Below are 23,600 nucleotides of genomic sequence, written 5' to 3' on the forward strand. Positions count from 1 at the left end.
TATGAGGAAGCTCCATGCTTGGGGAATTTAGCATTGCTGAAGCATTGATCTTCCATAATCAGCTGGAAGTGCAATTATCATTGTGGTTAAACGCACAACAATATTGCAGGCTTTTCCTCTTAATGTCCTGAAATGCACGCATGGGCACCCAGTGGGCCACAGGCAACCCTTGATCACTCTCATTGAGGTCCACCATGTGCCAGGCAGCCCAGCCCACCTCTTCTCTGCTGCCCCGAGAAGAGATTGCTGGAGAGTGGTGGCTTTAACCTGTCCCACCCAGCAATTCTAATGCAGCAAGATTGCACTGCTAATGGCACAGAGACAGCAATCCTTTGTACACTGTGATCGCTGTGGGAGCCCGGTTAACTCCTCCAGCACTTCTGATCGCTGTCCCTGCACTGCTATTGGCTGTGTGAGGATAGGAAATGTGGTTGCACTGGGAGGAAGAAGGTAAACGTGTGTGTGTGTGTGTGTGTGTGTGTGTGTGTGTGTGTCTGAGAGAGATGGAAGAATGTTGTGTGTATATTCAAAAGAGATGGAGGGCAGGAGTGGAGAAGGTTGTGTGTGCAAGAGAGTGGTTGTGAGGCATGGCCAACCCAACACATTTAGTGTCCTGGGCAAAGGACAAGATGGTGTCCCTCATTCCATATACAGAAGTAGACCGAACAGTCTGTTGACAATGGCAGACTTCGGGCATTCAAATCTCAGTGGCTCCCTGTGCAGTGCCAAAATTTGGCGCCCCTTTGCCTCTCACACTCCATACTACAGCACTGTTGTGGCGCCCCCTGCAGTGCAGGGTCCAGTGTGACCAAAACCAGTTCTGCTACCCTAAAACCGCCTCTGCTGTTGATTCTTCCCTTCAGCAGTGGCAACAGGGTAGTTTAGGGGGGCCGACATCGCACATGTGATGTCCTGATGCCATGCGTGTGACATTAGGATGTCGCAAAGAGCTGGGGGTGGAGCCAAACATGGCAACCGTGCAACTCAGTGACTGGCAGGAGGCTGCTTCAACCCCCTTCCTCTCCAGGACTGGAGGAGGAGGAGAAGGAACCAGCCACTGGAAGCTCTGCACTTTTGGGACATTGGGGGGCGGCCCCTACCCCAAAAACATAGGGGCCCCCAAAAAAGGCTTGTCCCCTAGCAGCCTCTGCCCCTGGCAGTGCCTTATCTGAGGAATGCCATTGCTGGACAGGGATATATGGGACAAGATGGCCTCTTGGCTATCCCTGGTCCAAGTCCACAGGCCGCTGATATCCTTGTCAGTGAGATATGCCATGAAGGCCTGGCACATGTACCAGGTATTCCTTGGCCTCCCATTATCTTTCGATCCACCCCATCTCACAGAGCGAGGCTAGAATGTGGGTGCATCCCATGCGTGCTGCCTCAGGAAACACAGAAGGAGGTAGGAAACACAAATGGGATTAACACAAAGAGCAGCTAAGTGAGTTTTCAGCTTGAGATCTGAAGCGGGGAACCTTTCCCCTCAAACAGGAAAGTTGCCCCGAACTTCCTGCCTGAGGGAAGGGCACAGAGGTGAGGAATCTGTATGCTGTTGAATCCACAGCCAACTCAGCATGGATTATGGGAGCTGTGATGTAGGAACCTCTAGAGGGCCTCAGGCTTGCTGCTCCTGGTTTAACATGCTGAGGCAAACCATATGCACACTGTGTGGATGCTTTTTGGACAACTTTGTGTAGAGGTCCCATATTTACTGCCCTTTCATTGTGATTAAAAAGCAAAGTCCCTATGGCAGCGTCGTTCTGTGGAGTTACTGGCTGATATGAAACAGACCAGCAGAGTGCAGTAGCAGCCTTTCGAGGAGCCGGTGCTTAAATCTCCTAACATGGCATTCTTCCTCCTACTTAGATGTGTGATCCATATCTCCATGGAGAGGAAACCAGTCACTTTCTAAGTTTAGACTTTTCCCCTGCTTAATATTCCCTGCATGCCCTGCAGTGAAGGCATAGAGAATTGCAAAACTTGCTGATGCTCCTCTCAGAGGTCTAATGAGACTGGCCTCATGAACTGAAGGTAAGTTCCATTGTTCGGGGAACTTTAGGGGGGAAACCCAAACTTTGGTGATTACACTTAATGCATTGAAGACTCATGTCTTGAAACATATGAGGAGGATGAGGGTCAGGGTCAACAAATGATGTGGCCTGGGATGGGGGGCCAAGTAGAGTCCCAAGGGCCAAATATTTGGCACCAGAGACAGAGGTTCTCCACACACACACACACACACACACACACACACACACACACAATAGCCTTACAGTGCAATCCTAAGCATGTCTACTCAGAAGTGTCCCATTCTGTTCAGTACGTATAGGATTGCCATCTTATATATCATTCATTTATTATTACAAATATTGTAGGGTCATTGAAGAGGAGAGCATGTGCAAACTTCCCTTTCTCTACCAAGAAACCGCAGCCTGCTTCAAATGCGGAGTTGCGCTTTCCCAACAGATTTGATCCTCTGCTCACACTCCCCCACACCTACAATTTCTTTTCAAAATAAAGATCCATATAGATGCAAGTTCATGTTTTTGCTGATGCAGTTGTAGCTCCCTTACTGAAAAATAGATGCCATTTAAATAACAATTCCCCACAGGTACAAGTTCCTTCCAGTCATCTGGGCGCTGATTCCAATTTTTATCAGGTTGCTGGGCAAAAATCCTGATCTAATAAGGGCAAGTTGGGCAGAAACAGGTTTGACTTTCTCCTTGCAAATCCCTGCTTTGGACCTGCACCTGATAAATGCAAGGTCCAAGTGGGCAATTGCTACTCTCATCACAAAATCCTATTAAAGTTAACTCAGAAGTAGTTCAGATTTGCATATACGTAGGACTGCAGCCTACAGTGCTTTTTGTTTTTTTCTTCAGAGGGAATTCGAATCCATGCATTTCCTAAACACACACACACACCAAATGGAGCAGACTGGGAGAGAGGTTAGGTGATGTTCCCATGTAACACGATCCGGAACTCATGGCAGTGAATGAGCGTCTCTGTATTAGGGCCATTTATTTTTATTAACAGCAGCAACAACATACCCTTTAAACATCTTTTGATTCAGACTATTCAAAGCATTTAGATTAGTAATTCGGTTCTTTCCTATGCATGACCGAAACTCATTTTTCTCCAAAATTAGGCAATCATAGCGAACACAAAGTGCAGATGATGTAAATTAATATTTGTACAGTATCAGATCATCTGGCATTAAATCAATCCAAAGCTATAAAGGTCAGGTGCTTGTTGAACACTATAGCTGGATTTCTCGCTCACAATTAAAACAGTAAAGCAAAGCTTTGAATCATATTAGACTGATACTTAGTTTAACTCAGTAGCAAAGGCCTTAGCCAACAGCCAGGGTCTCAGCAAAGATCCCTCTAACACCCACCCACACCCATTCTAAATAGAGATTAATGTTTGGTGTCTTCTAGATGCAAAGTGTATAATTAATAAATGATGATGATGATGATGATGATGATGATGATTAATACCCTGCCCAGCTGAATAGGTTTCCCCAGCCACTCTGGGCAGCTCCCAACAGAATATTAAAAACACGATAAAACATAAAACATTAAAAACTTCCCTAAACAGGGCTGCCTTTAGATGCCTTCTAAAAGTCAGGTAGTTGTTTATTTCCTTGAAATTTGATGGGAGGGCATTCCACAGGGCAGGCGCCGCTACCAAGAAGGCCCTCTGCACTGGACCTCACCCCCTGGCTGAACAATGGAGGTGGAGATGCTACTTCAGGTATACTGGGCCAAGGCCATTTAGGGCTTTAAACGTCTGTACCAACACTTTGAATAGTGCTCGGAAATGTACTGGGAGCCAATGTAGGTCTTTCAGGACCAGTGTTATATGGTCTCAGCAGCCACCCCCAGTCACCAGTCTAGCTGCCGCATTCTGGATTAGTTGCAGTTTCCGGGTCACCTTCAAAGGTAGCCCCACATATACTATATGAAAGCCAGCACAAACCATTCTATAGCCAATGTGGTCTCCAAATCATTGGTGTCGCTGAATGCATCCCTTCACTTTCTCTCATATATCTGAATGGTGTTCATTATTACCTCCAGGGAAAAATATCTCTGTCCTTGGAGACACTTGTGCAGCAATGCAAAAGCTGCCCTGCAAATGGAACGACCCTCAGCTGACGCAGCAAGATGTGTAATGCACCTCTGTACACAAAGCGCACAAAGATGCACTACGATGCTGCCACACACACACACCTTGAAATTCCCAGTATCTATTTGCAACATACAAACGGTTCCTCCATAAGCAACTGCCCTCCCCACATCAGGGACTTGAGTTGGTATTAGCTGAAAGAGAGCATTCCGTTTCAGCATTAATTGGCTGGCTTGCTTGCTTGCTTGTTGACATTTATGGCACTCCATATGGCTCCAAGGGATCCCTTAGGGTGGCCAACAACATGCCATAGAGCAATAATAAAACTCATTAAAAAGTAATAACATTAATCAAGGTAAGCAAGGCAGGGGGAGATGAACACGGCAATGCTAAAAACCAATAACAAAGCCCATGAAATAACCAAACCGATTTTGTATATTCTTGATACAGTAAGAAAAACTAAGGATGCCCCAGAGGAGGGTGGAATAAAATGACGTTTACCAGTTTTCTTTAAAAGGGGGACAGAAGGGGGCCTATCAAACATCCTTGGGAGGAGAGATCCATAAGAAGGCTGGTGTCATGCAAATGGACAGCCTAGTATCAGACAATGTCAGAAATCAGAGCAAGTCTCTAATGGCTGTATTGCAAAGATTGCAAGTCTCTAATGGCTGTATTGCAAAAAAAAAACCTGTGGCTCTTCATGTGTTGGTTAGGGATGATGGGATTTGTAGTCCAGTAACATCTGGAAGGTCACAGCTTCTGCTCCTCTGTTGGGAGGAGGAATACCACACCTCTGTGGAAGGCCACAAAAAGTCACATTTTGAGCTGGCAGCGTTTGCCGACTCTTGACGCAGCTCTGTCCTAGCCATGTTTTCCAAAGGACTCACAGTTTGACCTCTCTGAGAGGCCCTCCTTGTACATTGTCTAAGGAAGGACATTCAGAACAGAACCAGGAACAGAATCAGTAAGAGTGAAGTTGCAAACCCTCTTTCCAACCTACATAATTTTGGGAAAGAACACAGTCTAGTGAAATTTCAGCTCCATTTATAGTGCCAAGTTCTTTTGGGTGGGGTTTGAAAACAACAGGGAGTTGTGAAGTTTTAATTTAAGGCCAAATACAGATTGTAGCATACAGAGAATAAATCAAAAACCAAGGACACCTTTCCCCTCTCTCTGATCAAAAAATACCACCTTTGATCTGAGTGGAAGACAAAGAGATGTATGAATCTGTAAACAAAGGTCTATTCCAATTCTAGACTTAACACTTCAAATAAGAAAAGCATCTAACGATACACTTTTTTGTACCTTTGACACCTTGTTTTCTGGGCTTTTGTCACTGTGTCACCCAGGACAAACAGTGTCTCCATTTATTCTCTCTCTCCAAGAAGAGAATAAACCATTTTTGTCATTTAAGTACGAAAGCAAGTTGCTTGGTGAAACCAGGATGTAGAATGGAAATCAATGTGGCACACTTGCTATTTTTCTAGAACCAAACATATCCCCTTCCTCTTGAACTAAACTAGAATGAGGTAGGTAGCCGTGTTGGTCTGATGCAGTAGAAATACATATTTTAAAAAATTAAAAAATTGTCCAGTAGCACCTTAGAGACCAACTAAGTTTGTTCTTGGTATGAGCTTTCGTGTGCATGCACACTTCTTCAGATACCTCTGAAGAGACCTCATTCTAAACTAGAATGATTAATAAAACAAATATACAGCCAGGCTTTCTCGAAATGTTCACCTGTCTGATCCAATTAGGAGGGGGGAAAGTGGATTTAATCTGTGGTGTTAAGCAGTTACCATGTGCACTCAAATCTCTGAAATGCCAGGAAATTGAGGCATTTAAGGGTTTTGCAGCTGTGTGGGGATTTTAAGCCCAATCTCCTCATACCCAATTCTGACCACTGCGCCATACCGAACCTCTTCCTACATACCACGCTTCCCTATTGGCTACAGCTAATGCCAGTTAAAACTTGGGTGGTGCATTAAGAGCTCCCCTCCCTGCCTTAGTTAGGTCCACTAATGGATGCCATCCCTCTTTGAACAAGCCCCACTTCTGTGTTCAGTCTCCTGTGCCTGACTGGCCAAGGCTCCTACTTTGTAGGAGGAGCCTGTTGTTAAACATACAGGATCCCTTTCACATGGCTGCCAAACACAGGGCTGCCAAGGTATATAGCCCTGTGGTACATTAGTGCTGGGGGTGCCAGCATGGTTTGTAAGAGCAATCCTGCATCTTCCTCCTATAACTGCTGAATGGAGAGGGTGTCTGGAGGCTATCAATGGCTGCTAACCCTGATGGCTATGTCTTACTTCCCCTGGCAGAGGTAATATGCTTTTGAACGCTAGTTGTTGAAAACCACAGGAAGGAGAGTGCAAGACATCTGGCTGGCCACTGTGTGAACAGGTGAAGAGAGGGGGGGAAATGAGAAAAAAGGGGAGAAAAAAATTGCTGAAGGAGAGAAAAAAGAAAGGAACAGAAACAAATTTACATGCATATTCTTGGGGAGGAGGGAATGGATTCTAGGCCAAATTTAATTTGAAGCAAAGCCTCAATTCTGTCCTCTTACATAAAAGGTAAAGGGACCCCTGACCATTAGGTCCAGTCGTGACCGACTCTGGGGTTGCGGTGCTCATCTCGCTTTATTGGCCGAGGGAGCCAGCATACAGCTTCCGGGTCATGTGGTTGTGCATCATGACCAGGTTATGTGAGAATGCAGGATCTCACCCAGTGGTGAAGCTGCATGCTCCGCTACCAGGGGCGGAGAGCAGGCGAGGGTGTGGCTGGTGCCCCCCGTGGGTGTGATGCGCATTCTGGGGGGGCGTGGTGTGCATCCCGTGGCATGGTGTGTGTTCTGGGGCCATGACGTGCTGCCTGTGGGGGTATGGCACCTGGTGTGCGCGGGGTGTGCAGCGCATGTCCCCCTACCTGAATAGTGGTGCCGGAGGCGGTCCGCTCCCTCCACACTCCCATTCCTCTGCCAGTGATCTCACCCCATGCGGAAAAATTTGTTAGATCTGTTCATGAATAACTGTCTCTGGATTAAGGTAATGGCCGAGCAGTATACATATCGTAAATCATTTCCCTTTCTTGTTTTTAGAGTGCTACAGAAACTGATAAATGTTAATAAATGGATGAGTTTGACTAACACTTGATGAACACGTAAGGCTCTTATATTTTATTTTTCTTTAGAGGAACTGTGTGTCACAATTTTCACTTTGGGAGATTTTCTTCTTCCTCCGTTTCTTCTGAAAGAAAATAAGCTTTTATCAACTTTTTTAAAAACCATGAAAAAACAGTTTCAAAACTCACCTAGTCAAACTGGTTTTCAGTGAAGCCATTTATCATCTTAGCGTTCAGTAAATTGGACTGGATCTCTTCGCAGAAGTTGAGCTTTCATCACATTGGAAAAGGGGAAGAAGGCAACCCCCGAGTGTTCCAGAAGATCAAAGCCTACATCCTTTGCTTCCGCTATCCGGCCTACAGCCATTTAATGCTATGATCATATCAGTTCCTGAGTTTCACAAACTTCAGATACCTGCTTCATTTTGACTGCTGACCACAGGATATCATACAGATGAGAGTGATGGAGCAGAATTCAACATACCTGGTAATAACAGTACATCCAAGGACATTTTTTCCCCCAAAGTCTATCGGTAGTAATGCAATGCATCTCTCATAGTGTGCAGGTGACCTGGGTGCTGGATTGGGTCTGCTGTGGTCCCTCTGCTACAAGGCCTCTCCTCTCCCATCTTTGGGTTCATTGTTTTCATTAAGGTAAAGGTAAAGGTACCCCTGCCCGTACGGGCCAGTCTTGACAGACTCTAGGGTTGTGCGCCCATCTCATTCTAGAGGCCGGGGGCCAGCGCTGTCCGGAGACACTTCCGGGTCACGTGGCCAGCGTGACAAAGCTGCATCTGGCGAGGCAGCGCAGCACACGGAAACGCCGTTTACCTTCCCGCCAGTAAGCGGTCCCTATTTATCTACTTGCACCCGGGAGTGCTTTCGAACTGCTAGGTTGGCAGGCGCTGGGACCGAGCAGCAGGAGCGCACCCCGCCACGGGGATTCGAACCGCCAACCTTTCGATCAGCAAGCCCTAGGCGCTGAGGCTTTTACCCACAGCGCCACCCACGTCCCCATTGTTTTCATTAGTTCCATGATAAAAGCAAATTCCTAGTACAGTGGTACCTCGGGTTACATACGCTTCAGGTTACATACGCTTCAGGTTACAGACTCCGCTAACCCAGAAATAATGCTTCAGGTTAAGAACTTTGCTTCAGGATGAGAACAGAAATCGTGCTCCAGCAGCGCGGCGGCAGCAGGAGGCCCCATTAGCTAAAGTGGTGCTTCAGGTTAAGGACAGTTTCATGTTAAGTACGGACCTCCGGAACAAATTAAGTACTTAACCCAAGGTACCACTGTATTTGCCCTGTTCCATTTCTCAGCTACAAACAGTTCAGGGCAACCTCCCAGAATGAGTTTAACAGTGGCTTGCCATGAAAAATGAGAGGATCAATGAAACCAGCATCCCATCTCAATGGGAGAACTAGCACTCGCAAAGGGAAGCCGAGAGGCCCCTGGAAATTCCATTCACCTCAAGAAATAAGAATTAGAAAATGGAACAATCAATATATGTTCATTTCAAAACACACTGCTTTAAAATTAAGAAAGCAAGAGTAGCTTCCTAGACTTCAAATGAGAAAGTGAAATCCACCTAAAAACCATCAAAGGCCATTCCTGCAGTTGTTTTATATCTGTTTATGAAGAGATAGATGAGAGATAGAAGATAGATAGATATAGATAGATAGATAGATGATAGATAGATAGATAGATGATAGATAGATGATAGATAGATAGATAGATAGATAGATAGATAGATAGATAGATAGATAGATAGGTGATAGATGATAGATAGATAGATAGATAGATAGATAGATAGATAGATAGATAGATAGATAGATAGATGATAGATAGATGATAGATAGACAGGTGATAGATTGATAGATATGGTAGATAGAAGCTTGCTGGGGACATCTAAAGCAAATGCCAAACCATTATTTTCTGTCTGGTAACAAAGGGATAACCCGTTTTTTATTCTGCTCACACAGAAAGGGAACTCTTGTGACACATTCTCTTAATGAAGAGCCCTGTTACTGCAATGATCCTTAGATCTCTACCGAACGTCCTTGCCATCTCAAGATATTCCACAAATGAGTGAACTTGGAAAGCCAGTCAATAGCAGCAAAGCATGCAGCTCTTATCAGCGCTGTGGTGAATGAATTGGCATTTGTACTGTAGCCCAGCCATTATGCTTATCTTGAGGGTGAAATTTGATATAGAACGTAGAAATACCGTTTCCATCCACCCTGAGCACAGCTGAAAAAATGAACGTGACCAAAACTTTTATTTTGTGAAGGTTATATGGAAAGGAACTTTGAGTACCAAAACACAAAGCAAAAATCATTCTAGTGCTTGAAAACCACTTCACATATGCCTAGAGATGTAAAAATTCCGGAAATTTTGAAGCCATGGGGGGGACCCCATTTTTCTGGCTTTTTTCCAGGCCTTCCCATCTCTCATCCAGCCACTGAAGCAGTCCTCCATAGCTTCCAACAATTCTCCCTTGAAAATAGGAACATCCTATTCTATTCTATTCTATTATTATTACTACTACTACTACTACTACTACTACTACTACTACTATTACTACTACTACTACCCTGCCCATCTGTGTGGGTTGCCCCAGCCACTCTGGGCAGCTTCCAACATATATAAAAACATAATAAAACATTAAACATTAAAAATCTTCCCTATACAGGGCTGCCTTCAGATGTCTTCTAAAGTTTGTATACTTATCTCATTGGCTCAGTGGTTGCATAACTCCATACCCTCCAACATTTCTCCAATGAAAAGCAGGATATTCCGGGATCAACTCAGAAAGTGGGACAGCTTCTGTAAATCCTGGACTGCCCCTGGAAAATAGGGACACTTGGAGGGTCTGGTCTTCTATGTACAACTATTCAACTTCATCTACTAAATAGGTAACAGGAGCAATCAAAACCTCTTAAACCAGGCTGGGTGGGTGTGTTGCATTAAGCAGAAGCTTCCCTCCACCCAGCTCTCCCGTGGCTAAGCTGGCATGTGCACGTTGAGGAATATCCACAGCAGCCAGTGGAAGACTCTGAAATGGGGCACTCTGAGGGCAGGGATTGGCTGAGCTAGCCTGGAATCTATCAGATTCCACAGCACTTTCACTACTCTCATGTTATGGCATGGGGCTTGATCTGAGCCCAATTGCTGCACCAGCTCCAGGCTGCTGGATGTGGCAGGGCTGTACATGTGGCAGTGGGCACTGTTAGAATTCCTGCTCCATGATTGGAGTCATGGGATTTTTGTCTATACACATGACTCCACAAAGTGGGAAGTGACAGAGACAGGATGTTTGTGTTAGTGTGTTCCGTGAAGTGGGACTATTGTCCTTTGTTCTTTCTCTTTGCTGTCTGACGCTAGAGAGGGAGGTAGCCATGTTGCAGTGCTCTGTGTGTGTTTATATGTAAATAAAGTAGATTAGCCAAAATGCTGAGGTCTGTCACACAAGCTGCGAAGACTCTGCAGATCCCTAAGTGTGCCGATGTCTGTTGGCATCAGTCGCTGTGATGTTCGGGCAGAAGAAAGGTTTTGAAGCTCCCGAACGATCGACCAGGAGGGAGGGAACATGCCAGTTGGTCATGTGTCTCTACCAGGGTCCTATTTGAGTGCAGGATGAGCTCCTAACAGGCACATCACTTTGTGCCGCCCCGCTGGCAGAGAAAGAGAGCTTGGGTTGCAGTCCTGCTCTGCACATAAACAAGTGCTGTTGCAACTCCACAGCTTGATATATGCTGACCTTCAACATCCTGTGCTCAAGAACTTCAAGGTGAAGATTGGTTATTCCCAGGACATCATCTGAAGGCGCATGATGTGTCAACCTTGCTGTGGTCAAGGAGGTCTGGGTCTCTTCAGTGCCTGGGTGGAAGGCTGCCTGTCGACCACCTTGAGTTCCCTCACAGAAGATACGCTGGCTACAAATGCAATAATTTAAAATTGCCAGAATGGTTTTCAAAATCTTCATGGCTATAACAAAGAAGGGTCACTCTGCCTTTCATTACACTCGATACCGTTATGGCTGTGCAACAGCTTTTCCCAACGGCATCCTAAATAAAAGCACAACGTATCCCCAAAAAAGTCTGGAATAGGAAAAGAGAAAAGAACAAAGCTGAACTTTGCCCTCCACCGCCTGACTTAATTAAGCAACTGCAGTAGCTGTGCACACAAACAAAAACCAGCAGCCTATTCCCATTTCCCCTTAGCCTTCCAAGCGAATTTGGCATGGATTTTGGGGGTGGCAGAGGCAAGTTTATCAGAAGGCATAAGGGAATTGTTTCTATTTTCTCCTGGCGCTTTTCTCTCTTTTTTTGCATATGTTTTGAAAAGTGACTGGTGAATCGATCAAAAAGCACCCAAAGGGAATAGGAATGGTTTCATTTTGGCAGTAATTAACTGATTATCATTTTAGGGCCCGATTCCCTTTGACAGCTGAGTCTTGCAGGGCATTCTCCAGTGGTTTAGGAGAAGTAACGGATGATATAACCAGTCTTGAACTTAATGCAAGAAAAAGTTATTTTCTTATATTGTAATGGCAGATGGCGGAAATCACAGAAAGGTAGATGGGAGAGGATCCAGAAACAATCAGGTCACAAGCAATCTAACCCTTGTAGCACATATTCTAAAGTTGGCAGCCACTATTTGGCTGCCTAATGCAGCAATTGCTCCTTGTGGAGGTTGTAGCATGGAAAGTGCCACCCACCTGCAGGATCTTCTGGCAGTAGGTATGGAGACTCATTGTGACATGGTTAATTGGTCTGACTCTACACTTAATGGCTCCACACTCTTCATAGTTCATGGTTCTACACTTCTCCTGTTGCCCTCTTTTTGTTATATCCAAATCCTTTTGGGACTAATTGGCTGGAGTATCTGCAATGCCCAGCCAGACACCACCCACCCATGCTGATCTTTGGATCCACTTGGACAGGACAGAGTAAAAGAGAGCTTCCTATTTCAGCTAAGTCTTTCTTGAACAATAAGGTCTTCCTTTACTGAATAGCCCAGGGGTGGGGAAGTGGATCTAACCACTTACCAGTCCATCACCTGATTTCACCATCAGGTGGAGTGCTGGCAATCAGCTGGTGAGTGGGACTTCAAAGCACAGCACAAGGTTCTTTGCAAAGGTTGCTCTGAAGTCCTGCTAGTCAGCTGATCATCGGCGCTTCGGAAGCCCATCAGTTCTGAAACACCACCAATCAACTGATCTAAGGGGCTTCAGAAGCACTGCACATGAAGTGCTGGCAACCAGCCAATCAGCAGTGCTTCTTTTTGGCCCAGTCCAGCCACCGTTGTACTTTTTTTACAGGTCATATATAGCATGCCTGCATGATTTGGCCAAAATTGCCTGATGGTCCAAATTAGGCCCATGGACTGGAGGTAATCTTCACCCCTGATGTAGCCTTTGTTCTTTGGTCCCGACTTCCAGCTTGCTTCATGATCCTTGTTAAGTTGTGAATATATCAGACGACACAGCGATTCTTCAAACAGCTCTTGTTTATTTACAGGCCAGAACAGAACTGAACTGAAGGATTCAGCCAGCCTGCTTATATAGAGCTCCACTAGAACGCAACGGTAACCATTTTCTGTAACTATCCAATCACTGAACATCATTTTCGATCCCTTATTTGCATATGTGGACCTGAACTATCTACAGTATCCCCCTGCTGGCTCAGGGTGAGAACTTCAGTACATAACAATCCTGCCTTACAGTTTGCTCCTTCTGTCCTGGTTTTTAAGTCATAAAATCTGGTTTGTTCCTCAATTCATCCTCCTGTGTCTTGTCCTTTGGTTTTGATTTACTCTAGCTTTGTTGCCCAGCATTTGGTTCTGGTCTCTAAGGACATCTCAAACTTCTGCCCACATCCCAGCCTTGGCGATCAGTTATCCTAACCAGCACAGCACACAGGCCCAATCCAAGCCCATAATCCAAGTGGTAATTTTCAAGCATTGCTTCCATCCGCATGCATTTCTACAGCTAATGTCAGAGTTAATTAAGCCACATCCAACCTCCTACCACCCCTCCTGTCAGCCTTTACAATGCTCATTAATCACGAAGCTCAGATAACTAGGCTCTCTCCTATGGCGTGGTGCCCCTGGGAATGTGATGCTGAACTACTGCTCTGACCTTGGCTTGAAAGCTGTTTGGGGCAAGAGCCAAGGTGGAAAGAAGCTCACAGAGCAATGTGTTACTTTGGGCAGGAGTCAGCATTAAAGAACACCATGACTGCGTTGCTCAGTTACCTTTACATGTCATGTCTCTCCCATCTAAGTAGACAGTATTGTGCCTTAAGCAGGTTGGAGCAAATTTATTCTGAGAACTCAAATTCACACACCAGAAAATCTATGAATTTCACCGGGGAACCTTTCTCTGCCCAAGGTCCGCATACGTTTGCAGGCAACCCTTCTTGGCATGATGGTATATAATTTTTTGATGGAATCTAGTAACAATGAAAAACAAGCAATATATATTTACTTATATCCAAACCAAAAGAATGCAAACACAGTGTGTACTGACAAAATATCAACCATCTAAACCTGATATAGCGCACACAAGTTGTTGTTGTTGATGATGATGATGATGATGATGATGATGATGATGATGATGATTTTATACCCTACCTTTTTCTCTGACATGACCCAAGCAGTTTACAGATTAAAAACAAGAATCACTATAAACATAGAAAAAAGCTTCATTTAAAAAACAATGAAACATCATTAGAATTATATACACATATAAAATCTGTTTAAAACATACAAATAATTACAATACCAGCAAATACAAAACAAAAACAAAAAAACAATAAAATGGTGGCTCCTCTTTACTTTTCATATTTGTTTGCTTGTTTGTTAATTAAATTTGTACACTGCTCTATACCCATAGATCTCAGGGTGATTCACAACATAACAACACAATAAATAAGAAAAAAGAAAATACATAAGAAAAACAAAAACAACATTCCCTGCTTCCGCAAGACATTTTAAAAGGGCATCAGGTGTCAATCAGCCAAAGACCATACCAGTCAGATCAGAGCTATAATTAGGAAACACTGGCATTTAGTGTAGAACCATGCCTAGCATTGATGGGTGGAAAACTGAGAGGTAATTTTCTAAATAACAATAACAATAACATTAATAATAACATTAATAATAATAATAACATTAATAATAATAATACAGTCATACCTCGGGTTACAGACGCTTCAGGTTGTGTTTTGTTGGGTTACGGACCTGCCAAAACCCGGAAGTACCAGAACGGGTTACTTACGCTTTGCACATGCGCAGAAGCACCGAATTGCAGCCCATGCATGTGCAGACACGCCGCTGCAGGTTGTGAACGCTGCGGGTTGCGAACCTGCATCCCGCACAGATTACGTTCGCAACCCAAGCAATAATAATAATATTTATACCCTTCCCATCTGGCTGGGTATAATTGGAATTGCAATGTTGGTGGTGATTGTTGATCTGAAGGAGAATTTGTCTAGACTGGCTTTTCAGTCAATGGTCTAAAATGTGTTCAAAGAGCACAAAGCGTTGATCTCCGAACCACAATGGAGCGACATGGCTTACATCGACTATAAGGCAGTGGCTTTTCATGCTTGCCGTTTGAAATAAAGAACACTTTTGATGATACAAGTTATGGCTTGATCAATATTAGCACTCTCAACTGATGGTAATTGCACTCTGATTGATATTAGAATTACTAACCAAAAGGCTTCAGATAGATTAAAATTAATCAGGACATGTATTCTTTTTCTTCACAAAGGGGGGGGGGGGGACGAGGCCTGGGAAACCCTTGCAGCCTTCCAGCGAATGAAATATGAATGCACAGGATATATTTTCTGTCTAAAGCTGTGTGGTCAGAAGATGGCAATTATCGAGATATGTGCAGAGCAAAGTAACAGTCAGTGAATCATAAGGACATTTCCCACAACTGAATTATATCCTGCTCCAGGACACAGCGAAGTATTGGAGACAAAGCTGAACAAACTATCTTTTTATATAATAATAGATTGGATCATAAAATCCGAAGAGTGTCAGTATCTTTAAACGCCCTGTGGCCTTTTCTCCAAACTTCGGAGCAGTATCTCAGAATCAGTAATGGAAGTTGTGCTGAACAACTGAGGAGAGGGAGGGAGGGACAGAGGGAGGGGGATTCGTATCATTGCACTTTAGACACCCCCCTGAATGGAACCAGTGGCGGCTGGTTCACTGACCCACCAACCTCAGCCTGCCCTCAGCCAGTGCCCTACTTGCCACCCTTCTTACTTATAGTAAGTCAGGGAGTGAAGGGTGCAGCAACTACCTGTTGTCATTGGTGTGTCTACAGGGTTAGCATCCATCCATTGGCTCTGTCATTACCTTCTGTTGATCTCACTGAATTCTGCCCTACCAATCCCAATGCACACACCCCAAGTTGTTGGAAAAATACCCGGGAAGGCCACCACCTTCCCAAAACACTGGGGCGTCTCTCTGGTGGTCACGCTCTGGCTGTAAATCTTCCTCAGTCCAGAGAGACCGGTGATAAGAGACCCCTCCCTCCTGAGAGGAGCATGCTCAACTTCTGGCATCTCGTAGCAGAAGAAGAGTCAATCAGTATCTATAAAACTACTTAAAAAAGGTAAAGGGACCCCTGACAATTCGGTCCAGTCGTGACCGACTCTGGGGTTGCGGCGCTCATCTCACTTTATTGGCCGAGGGAGCCGGCGTACAGTCATGTGGCCAGCATGACTAAGCCACTTCTGGCAAACCAGAGCAGCACACGTAAATGATGTTTACCTTCCCGCCAGAGTGGTACCTATTTATCTACTTGCACTTTGACATGCTTTCGAACTGCTAGGTTGGCAGGAGCAGGGACCGAGCAATGAGAGCTCATCCCGCTGCAGGGATTCGAACCGCCGACCTTCTGATCGGCAAGTCCTAGGCTCTGTGGTTTAACCCACAGCGCCACCCGTGTCACTTTATTAACAGTCTTTATATACTTATATATATATACTTTATTAACAGTTTATATACAAGGAATAAACCAGCATGTCTGTGCTCTCTCAGCATGAGTTCAGAACAGCCTAACACACAGAAGTGAAACTAAACACACCAGCAATACTCCAACAGTCCTGAGACTTCCTGTCTCATGCTCTCAGGTACTCACATGATATAAACAACATAGCGCTACTTGCTGAGCAGCTTGGGTGGATAAAAATCCTAACACAAGTGTCCCTATTTTCCTGGGGAAATCCTGTCCTGGTTTCTGATTTGATTCCAGATTGTCCTACTATTCCTTAGGAACTCTCTTATTTTCATCAGAGAAATGTTGGAGGGTATGGAGTTATGCGCCCCCAAGCCAAGGAGATAAGTAACTATACAACTTTCAGAAGACAGGCAATCCTACAGAATGAATTTTTTAAAAAATAAAAAATAATGTTTTATTATGTTTTTAAATACGTTGGAAGCTGCCCAGATGGCATACAAATAATAAAATTATTATTATTGAATAGGATGTCCCCATTTCCATCAGAGAAATGTTGGAGGGTATGCCAATGGGCACCAGCCACCACTGAACAGAACTATCTATGACAACTGGGCCAGTTGGGAACAACTTCATCTACCAGTACATTAGTTTTTCTAGACAGTGAGACCATGGGAAGAGCTGTCTCAGATCAGACAAAGAGTCCCAAGTCCAACATTCTGTTTCCCACGGTATCTGACCACATGCCTCTTGAAAGCCCAAAAGCAAGTCATGGAGGCAATAATCCTCTCCCATTATTTTTCTCCAGCAACTGAAGGCCTGCAAATGGCTATCATGACTAATGGTCACTCATTGACTTTTTCTCTATGGGTAACCTCAAGAGAAGGTGGAGGTGCCACTATGATATGCCAGGGACTTCTCTTCCTTTTCTTTCTCCATGGAGTTGGTAAGTGGAGCAAACAGGGAGGCACTCCCTAGTATTATAGAATACAGTACGCAATAGCAGAATGTTAAATATATTCTATTCCTCTGCTAAATACTCTCAGCTGCTTGTGATTCTGAAAGTTTCCCCACAGTAAAATGAATCAACAAGCTTCCCAATTTGAAGGTAAAGCGAGCACTGAAAGAGGCAGGCGCAGAATCGCAAAGAATATTTAAAGGCCTTTCCTAGGGTTTCAGCACAACTCAATATCGTCCCCTATCAAATTGTGTTAATTAATGACATTAACTCAACTGAGATTTATTACTCCCCAACGAAGAGATGTATAATTAATACTCCTCGCCTATATATAGCTCTTTGTCACTACATTTAGGAATATAAGCCTCATTTATTCTAAGGTTATAATGAAAAAAATTGACTCGTGCAATTTTAATTGCTGTAATATTTCCCCCCATTTTTTGCAGAGTTTCTTGGAATTTGTTGGAGCCACTAGCTCCTCAGAAACCTTTCTACAACGTTCATTTAGCTCCTGTCATTTCTTACACTAAATACAGTGGGGGCTTGATGGCTTATTTGATACCTGCATCAATCTTAATTTATTTCCATAATTTCCTCTGACAAATCTGTTGATGCCATTGACATCCTCTGCAGCAATCATTCTCACAGACTCAAGGTTATTTTGACATTTCCCATGCCCATAACTCACACATCTAGGACGTAGCCCAATTCTGCTGTCTTTTACCTTTCATCATGTTCAATACCTGTCCTTTACTTACCATCCTGTAGGCTGATAGTCTTCATTATATCCTGCTTTGACTAATGTAGCATATTGCTTTCTCCCTTTGCAGGCCTGTGTACCGTGCCACTCCACATCAAATATATTGCAGCCAAAGCATTCATCTTCCTGGTTCAATCCATTTGTCATTTTGCCCTGTCCTTTACATCTACGAAAGCCTGCATTTACCAGGTGACAATAGTTAAGATTCATGGAATCATACAATTGGAAAGATCATAAGCCCCAAAAGGGATGCATGCATACATTATTTATTTTTAGAATACTTACCCCACTTTTTGACTTTAAAATAAGTTGGCCATATGACCAACTTTAGGGACGTGGGTGGTGCTGTGGTGTAAACCACTGAGCCTAGGGCTTGCCGATCGGAAGGTCGGCGCTTCGAATCCCTGTGACGGGGTGAGCTCCCATTGTTCGGTCCTAGCTCCTGCCAACCTAGCAATTCAAAAGCAAGTAGATAAATAGGTACCGCTCTGGCGGGAAGGTAAACGGTGTTTCTGTGCACTGCTCTGGTTTGCCAGAAGTGACTTAGTTATGCTGGCCACATGACCTGGAAGCTGTCTGTGGACAAACGCCAGCTCCCTCGGCCTATAGAGCGAGATGAGCGCCACAACCCCAGAGTCGTCCACAACTGGACCTAATGGTCAGGGGTACCTTTACCTTTACTATGACCAACTTTATGGAGGAGAGACCTCTGTCCCGTCCAAGTCTACCTAAAGATAAGGGAGACAGCAAGTGGGGCCTTAAAGTTGCCTGTTAATGGTGAACAATGCCTGGATTGCAGACTGAGCAGGCATACAGGTCATCATTGTCTTCCCCAGTATGGTGACATGTATTGTATTTCTATTTGAATTAAGTACACATCGAATCATAGAGTTGGAAGGGACCTTGAGGACCACCTAAGTCCAACCCCACCCCACAACGCAGGGATATGCAGCTGTCCCACATGGGGATCAAACCTGCAACCTTTGTGTTACAAGCACCATGTTCTAACCAACTGAGTGTCATCCTTTCTGAATTTGCACCTATACATACAAATTAGTGTGTGCACATTTTATGGAAATCTGTGTCCTTTCTGGGTGTGTGAAGCATATCCTCTTTTTCAGTATTATATACATGACCACACTACCTCCAAGGCCCTACAGGTAGCTGATAAAAGTCACATCCAACTCGGATCTGCACTGCTTTCTTCTACCACCAACAAAGAGCCAAATAGCTATTGGCTGTAGACAGACCAGAGGAGGATTCCTTGATGTGTTGCCTGATCTTCTGATGCCAATTGAAGGGGGCCTCTGAGAAAGCCAGGTGTAAAGGCTGCCAATGATGACTGTTCTTGGGAGGGAGGAGCAGAATGGCAGATGGTCCTAGCCAGGCTAACGGATGAGGCGTTGCTGTCTTGCCTTTCTCTCTGGTCCTGAACATGTGGGAAACCAAAAGGACTATTTCCAACAGGAGACTTTGCAGTTGACTGGGGTGACTTAAAAAGAAAGAAAGAAAAAAGCAGCAATTGAAATGTACTTTGTGAAATGAACGTTACCAGAAGACATGTTCCCAATCATTTTCTGCCAGTATTTCTAATTAAAAATAGTGAGTCATGTTTGATGTAAATGTGCTCCTACGAATGTAATTTTACTGACATTGGATATGATGAAAAGGAAAAGAAGCCCATTAAATGAAAAGCTAAAGCTATTATTCTCCTGCCTGCTGTCTAAATCCCAAATGAATTACCGTATCTCAAGGAGTCATGAAACATGGAAAACACAAGTCTGCAACACTGCTGGTTTGCAGTGACTCTCATGCTTTGGGCCTCTGTAGCTAAGAAAACTGGGATGGGAATTATTGAACAATAAAGTCATCATTTAAGAACTTTGCCTCCAGTGACCGGTACTCATATTTGCATGATCAGAAAGCGCTGATGGCTATTTCATCCAGCGAAGCTCTCAAAAGACACAAGCTGTTATCTTGAAATGAACATTTTCAATGTCCCTCGCTGTTGAATTTACAAGATAGCTCTGGGAAAGGTGCCACAGCATGATTTTAAATTACCCCTTCCTAAACTTGCCTTGAACACCCCGAGTTTCAGTCAAAATCCAGTCCTGAGCAATCTTTTGTTTAATTCAGTAGGCAGAGTCCCAAGACTATGCTGTGGAGAACCAAGCTTGAAATCTGGGTTTACAAGATACTCCTCTATTGGCCAGCCATTAGACCCACCTTGACTCTGCAATTAGGAATACATATTCATGTTTCCTGATGTAATGGGGTTTTTGCAAAAGCTCTGAGAAGCCTGGAAGCTTGAGGCTCATTTGATCCTCCTCTTCTCAGTTGGCATACACCACCATTGCCCATTTCAGACTTAAAAGTGGGGTTGCCTTGGACTATGCATCACAAGCATGAGAACAATGAAGCATTCCTAAATGAATTATTGACATGCCACTTCCCTCTACAGCATGTGCAAAAACCGCCTTCTTGACCGTTGGACCCACGATTGGTCACATCTGCTCAATCTGCCAGAGCCTGTCTTCACATGCAGGGGAAGTCCCTAACTCACTGATAGTTTGAGACCCATCAGCTACCCTCACCTAGTTTAGTCAACCCATCAAAGCCATTCCCAAGGTGGGGCTGCTGTCATATGCTGGCAGCTTCTAGAAGTCACAGGTGAGAGCTGAGTGCAAGGTGGGGACCAAAGGTGGATAAACCACCCCAGAAGGTGCACTGCATTTTCCCCACCCAGTGGTGTAGCATGGGTTGCCAGTGCCCAGGGCTGCATGGAGGGGAGGTGGAAAGGAGGGAAATGGACAATGTAAGCATGCACATTCAACTGCCTAACGGTGTCCATGTCATTCAGGAGATCAGAGCCACAGAGATAAGAAAAGAAGAGTTGTTCTGTTCTCTGGAGAGGTCACTTCCTGGTTCGTATGGAGAAGTCACTTTCAACAGAGCCCAACAACGGGAGCACCCAGCTTTATTGAGGCAGCACCAGGTGTTGAAATTTTGTGCCCCCTAACAATTTTGCGCCCAAGGCAACCGTCCCTGTGCCCCCATGCTACACCATTGCCCCCACCAGAGGCACTACCCCCCGACTCCCATAAAATAAACAAGGAAGCAGACAAACCAATCCAGTCCTCTAACACCTCATACACTATATAATACGCCATATACCATAGTGAAAGAGCAATAAAATGTTACGTGTAACAAGCCAAGACACAGAAGCAGAGCAATTTGAAGCACTGCAAGGGGACATGACTAGGGCCATAGGCATCAAGACTCAAGTCCAATCTTCACATTTACTTCACAACATAACCTTGTCACATTTTCCTATCTTTTGCAAGGTAATGGCAGGGGGAAAGAGGTGAAATTCAACTAGCATTTACCACATCAGGGGAAAGACTTGAGAATTGCCAGAGCCCTTGATATGCAGGTTTCACTTCCAGCATGAACTCACTTGAGTAGCCTTAGGGAAGCTTCCAGTCAGCTCCTCATTTGCAATATGGGTGTAATAATAGTAATGCCAGTCTCAGGGTTACTGAGATAATGCACACACCATGTTCAGAGCACTCAAAAAGCGCTAAGTGTTCTTATTCTAGGGCAAGTGCCAGCTATCCCTACATGGGGGGACATTCATAAGTAAATATTTTCCACATTAAACTGAAGAGGTGTAATCATCTCTTTCCTACTGTAAACCTGCTAGAAGTAAACATAGAACTCAGGCCCTAATCACGCCTGTGTTATTATTATAGAGCTGAGAAGCTGCAAATGGAGCCAAAGCACATTTTATTTATTTATTTTGGTCTCTTTACCTCAAAAGCAGGCCAAGGCTGCCATACCCTATAGGCAGAACCCCCAAGTCTTGCTTATTTGCTTTCATTACATAATTGTTTTTCATAATTCATACAGAAATGAAACATTCTCATATTACACATTCATTTCATAGATGTCTCTCTTTCCAAAACTACACACAAAGCTCACCGCATAAGGGACTAGGGTCTGCTTTTCCAAACATCAGCTGCCGCTGGCAGAAGGGGGAACTCTACAATTTGGGTTTCTCTCCAGTCTCAAGTTCAGTTCTCCATGTTTCCACATTAGTTTGTATTATTTATTTATTTTTACAAAGTCTGTATGAAAATCCACCATATTAGTGCAAATTTCTCCTACTATTTTTTGCAAAGCAGTTTTCCATAATGTGGCACATTTTTGTGCATTGCTTTTATTAATGTGTGCATTTTCCTCTAAAGATGTACTTCCGCACATATTGCCGAGCTGGAAAATTGCATTTTGAAATTTAGAGAACAACAGATTTCTAAAGACGGCTGTGTTTCAGTTCTCATATTGCTTCAATTTCAGTAAATCTACCTTCAGGTGTGAGATGAATTGCATTTCTGCCCCAACTACTTATTTACTTATTTATAGCTGCTTATTTCCAGTGTCAGGGAAGGAATACATTTTAAGAGAAATCACTCTTTACCTCTACGTTCTCAATTTCAGTGGTGGCATTCTCCTTCTGGTTTCTAACCACAGAGTACTCTGGAAATGGTTTGATCTGCTGGCATCAAACACTTCATATCAAGTATTATTAACTGACATTTGGAACAGGAAATTCCCCTCCAAAGCTGTCACTGATTCATTCAGTTTCTATTTTTACTAGACAAGGTCTATAATTTCACGTCATTGAAGAACACTGCCTGCCTATCGGTGTCTAGTCACCAAACCTGATAAAATGTCATGCTTCTGTTTAGCCTACCATGCAACACTTGATGAGTCATCCACCTTTTCATGCATTTTCTTAGGCTGATCCTCTCTATTCAAAGTCCTGCTGGTAGGTTGCTGTTGTAATGAGAAAGGAGTGGATAATACCAAACACCCAAGAAACAGTCCACTCTTGATAAAGTGCAGCAAAAATCAGGAAACCCTAGGCAAACTGGGAAGCAATGGGGTACTTTCTCCTACAAGCAGATAGGATAACAAAAGATTAAACTTCTCCATGTTATACTCCCTGATGAACAACCTGAGTGGTCCAAAATTTGTTGGGTATCAAACTTGTCCCCTAACCTTTGCTTCCAGCTTCCCCTACCCCATTTTTGATAAACTGACACATCCTACAGATACATGAACAGCAAATTGTGCACGGACACTGGGCCTTCTCACCCACGAGGCATGGTGAGATTACTGCTTCAGGTGGCAAAATTCACAGGGAAGTGGATCCTGATGTATATCTTTATTCCCTCTTTGTTCCTGGTGTTGATCTTCACACACCCCCTTCTTCCCTGGAAGGGAAGAGGATGCCATTTTGTGGTTTGCCTCAAGTGCCAAAATGCATTGGGCCAGCCTTGTGCACACAGGCACACTCACACAGATACACAGTTGAGGTGTGTGGTGCCCAAGGTGAGCCATGTTACTATCAGAGGCAGAAACTGCAGGAGAGAAGAGTTTGGAAAATAGATTCCTACTCTCTCATAGCGGAGTCAAGCACACTGGCAATTGCTCCAAGCACATTAAAAGTTGGTTAGATTTACATCTGCTATCACCCACCTTTAAACAAATGTTCCTCACCAAAATACTTAGGCTAGAATAAATCGCAGACACTTAGCTTTGCAAACAAATGGTTTTACTCGCAGAATTTCCAGAAGTTACAGCAAAT

At 44.1% G+C, this 23,600-nt stretch overlaps 1 long non-coding RNA gene across 2 annotated transcripts; it reads left to right on the plus strand.

Moving 5' to 3' along the window:
- The first annotated feature begins 1,834 nt into the window (after positions 1-1,834).
- LOC114593323 (uncharacterized) lies at positions 1,835-19,835 on the plus strand. Of its 2 annotated transcripts, none has more exons than XR_013392367.1 (4): positions 1,835-2,031; positions 12,775-12,841; positions 18,021-18,139; positions 19,072-19,835. It is a non-coding gene; the product is annotated as an uncharacterized LOC114593323 (long non-coding RNA). The 2 variants fall into 2 exon arrangements; XR_013392368.1 differs by lacking the exons at positions 1,835-2,031; positions 12,775-12,841 and adding exons at positions 7,138-7,735; positions 17,041-17,178.
- The last annotated feature ends 3,765 nt before the right edge of the window (positions 19,836-23,600 follow it).

Source organism: Podarcis muralis, chromosome 3 (genome assembly GCF_964188315.1).
Source record: "Podarcis muralis chromosome 3, rPodMur119.hap1.1, whole genome shotgun sequence".
Classification (NCBI taxonomy): Eukaryota; Metazoa; Chordata; class Lepidosauria; order Squamata; family Lacertidae; genus Podarcis; species Podarcis muralis.